The sequence below is a fragment of the Salvelinus alpinus genome, chromosome 20 (assembly GCF_045679555.1).
Source record: "Salvelinus alpinus chromosome 20, SLU_Salpinus.1, whole genome shotgun sequence".
NCBI lineage: Eukaryota > Metazoa > Chordata > Actinopteri > Salmoniformes > Salmonidae > Salvelinus > Salvelinus alpinus.
Window position 1 is genome coordinate 11,492,828 of NC_092105.1, and position 3,791 is coordinate 11,496,618.

General features: G+C 43.9%; 1 long non-coding RNA gene across 1 annotated transcript; it reads right to left on the reverse strand.

Annotated features, from left to right (window-relative positions):
- Positions 1 to 355: 355 nt before the first annotated feature.
- On the reverse strand, positions 356 to 718 carry LOC139546302 (uncharacterized). Its single transcript, XR_011669197.1, has 2 exons — positions 621 to 718; positions 356 to 507 (listed from the first exon to the last, which is right to left on the reverse strand). It is a non-coding gene; the product is annotated as an uncharacterized lncRNA (long non-coding RNA).
- Positions 719 to 3,791: the final 3,073 nt, after the last annotated feature.

Genomic DNA, 3,791 nt, shown 5'->3' on the forward strand with positions numbered 1-3,791 from the left:
TAGCTATAAATCAGTTTTACATTACTGCTACCATCTTAGCCACCATCATAGCTACAGTCAGATATCGCACGGCAGTAGCCAGAGAAAACAGACACCAACGTCAACTTCTAATTTCACATCAGAAAAGATTTCAGAAAAATATATGGTGGATAGCTAATGAAAGGGAAAGATCTTGTGAATACAGACAATATTTCCGATTTCTGAAGTGTTTTACAGCGAAAACACAATATATCGTTATATTAGCTTACTACAATAGCTAACACACAGCAGCATTGATTCTAGTCAAACGCTAGCGATAGCACAGTTCGACAGATATATGAAAAAGCATCCCAAATTGGGTCCTTATCTTTGTTGATTTTCCATCAGAATGTTCTCCAAAGGGTCCTTTGTTCAGAACCGTGTTCATTTGGACCTAGAACGAACGATGTCCCTGTTGAATTAGCATGACACACTGGCCATGCCGTGCTAACCTCTCCGTCTTGACAAAATTCTTGCGTCGCATCACGTCTAAAGTCCAGAATAAATTTCAATAATATAATTAAAGTATATTGAAAAAAACATACTTTAGGATGATTTTGTGACATGTATCAAAGAAAATCGAAGCTGGAGGTCATATTCACCTATAACGAGTGTTTTCCAGGAGCGCAGTCCAGTTCCTACTTCGCGCCCAGAAAAAAATATAAAGTGCGCACTTATCACTCAAAGAGGTTCCTTTCAGTCCCTGACAGAGATAATCAAGTCCTTTTTTCTCTCACTTCCGCATGACAACCAGGGGAAGATGTGTGACGTGTTTGTACAGTCCTAAGTGCCAAGGCCTTTTATAGAGAGTATCTTGAAGAGAGACATAGCTTCTTGGAAATGTCACTTTTTCCAGAAAATGGGCTGTAAAAAGAGTTATGTTTCACTTAGAGAAATAATTAAACCTGTTTTAGAAACTAGAAGGTGTTTTATATCCAAAGGTAATAAATAATATGCATATTGTACGAGCAAGAATTGAGTACGAGGCCGTTTGAAATGGCCACCTCTTTCCACTGCTTATACTTACGGCTGATTTTTGAGCCATAAGAGGTTAAGCAATGATTCCTGGATGGTAGTTATCATCTGATTCCTGGATGGTAGTTACCATCTGATTCCTGGATGGTAGTTACCATCAGATTTCTGGATAGCAGTTAACCACTGATTCCTGGATGGTAGTTACCATCTGATTCCTGAATGGTAGTTAACCACTGATTCCTGAATGGTAGTTAACCACTGATTCCTGGATGGTAGTTACCTGCTGATTCCTGGATGGTAGTTACCATCTGTGTCACGGTTCTCTAAAGTAGAACCCAGAAGCAGACCAGGACAAGGAGAGTAAGACGAAGGTGAGTATTTATTTACAAGTTTAAATGTAGTGATAGAAAAATCCAAGTAGCGGAGCGGGCAGCGGAGGTGAGTTGATGGAATTGAGTAAGCAGATCCAAGGTAGTAACTGAAGTCACCGACGACCAGGTAGGGATGGGATGAGTGTTCCGGGTGAATGACTGTAGACAGAAAAAACGAAGGTAAGTTCAAGGCAAGCAAGACGTACAAAACAACAAAACAAACTCTATCAAACTGGAGGCTGATACGCTGGCACAACATACTGTTCATGGCAAACGATCTAGCAGGGAATGGATGTCAGGTCAGCGCTTATGAAGTGGAGGGGTGATGATCAGGACCAGGTGTGCAGATAGCTGATGGGATACAGGTGCGGGTACTCAGAGATCCTCCAACTAGCTACGTCGCCCGGCAACCAGACAGGGTGCGTTCCAGGACACCGGAAAAAACACTCCAGGACAGAACACAGGCAAAAACAGACTCAGGAAGCGGGATTCGTGACAATCTGATTCCTGAATGGTAGTTAACCACTGATTCCTGGATGGCAGCTAACCACTGATTCCTTGATGGTAGGTAACCACCGATTCCTGGATGGTAGTTACCATCTGATTCCTGGATGGTAGTTATCACCTGATTCCTGGATGGTAGTTAACCATTGATTCCTGGATGGCAGTTAACCACTGATTCATGGATGGTAGTTACCATCTCATTCCTGGATGGTAGTTACCAGCTGATTCCTGGATGGTAGTTACCAGCTGATTCCTGGATGGTAGTTAACCACTGATTCCTGGATGGTAGTTTCCAGCTGATTCCTGGATGGTAGTTAACCACCGATTTCTGGATGGTAGTTACCATCTGATTTCTGGATGGTAGTTACCATCTGATTCCTGGATGGCAGCTAACCACTGATTCCTTGATGGTAGGTAACCACTGATTCCTGGATGGTAGTTACCATCTGATTCCTGGATGGTAGTTACCAGCTGTTTCCTGGATGGTAGTTAACCACTGATTCCTGGATGGTAGTTACCAGCTGATTCCTGGATGGTAGTTAACCACTGATTTCTGGATGGTAGTTACCAGCTGATTCCTGGATGGTTCCTGGATGGTAGTTAACCACCAATTCCTGGATGGTAGTTAACCACTGATTCCTTGATGGTAGGTAACCACTGATTCCTGGATGGTAGTTTCCATCTGATTCCTGTGTACCTCCTTACCCAAGCTGGGGGTTCCCGGTTCCTCTCCCTGGCCGATGCCTGACCACATTGCAAACTGCTTCTACCTTGCAAACTGCTGCATTGCTCTCTCTGCCCATTGCATCCCAGTGACCTTGCTAGAGGCCTTTACAGTAATATCCAGTCCTTTCTGATTGCACACATTTCTGTTACCATACAAAGTTACGTTTTTGCAAGTATTTTGCAATGAAATTACCGGTACATGGAATTATAATGAAGCACTAAAGCTGAAATGCAAATTGTGCACAATTAATGCTCATAGCCATTTTTGAACTTGTAACACACTCTCCTGGCCTCTTGATGTCAGTGTTTCTCTTCTAGACAGAGAGAGAGAGAGCTGATGGGCTGTAAGGCTGTGCATCCATGGTTAGAGCCAGTAGTCATCAACTGTATGTGTGTAAGTGCGTGTGTGTGCGTGCGCGTGCATCCACGTCCATGCACTTGTAGGTATACGCACACACACACATATTATACGCTTGAGGGGTGGGAAGGAGTTGTTCGTGTAAGGGACAAAGCTTATTTTCCCCCCGTCCTCCGGGTGCAAGATCAAGCTCAAGTTCCCTCCGGGTGCATAAGTTCCCTCGGGTGCAAAAGTGTGCGTGTGCATGTGTTCATTTCTGAATTAATTAATTTCTAAGCTCCTGAGAATAACAACACTCAAGCACCACCCTATGTGCGGATGGGAAAACCACAACAACACCATTTAGCACTAGGTTACGCGTGTGGTTTCCCGCCTCAGATATTAAAAAATAATTGCCTCGGGATATCATTGTGACTGGAGGAAAATGGCAATTTGCTGACAAGAAAATGACAAGTATGGAGCATTTGGAGGCCTATATGGTGGCATGGGCAGGGGTGGGAGATAGATTAAATGGGGCTAAGTGGGCTTTGTGCATCAAGGACAAAAATCAGAAAATCTATATTTTGTCTGGTTGCTGAGCGCAGTAATCTGGGTTGGGGGGGGGGGGGGGGGGGGGGGGTACGGCAACAGGTGTCCAGTTTCCTGGGAAAGTAAAGCCTTTTTGTCGGTCGTCACACATGCAAACATGACACGTCTCAAAGCAGAGATGTATCTCCTTCTGAAACCAGTGTTGTATAACAACACAGACTAAGTGGAGCTTGAGCAGTGCTACAAAATGAAGGACACTATGTAACTCTCAACTTAGGTGTCATTAAAGGAAAACTCCAACCCCAAAAACA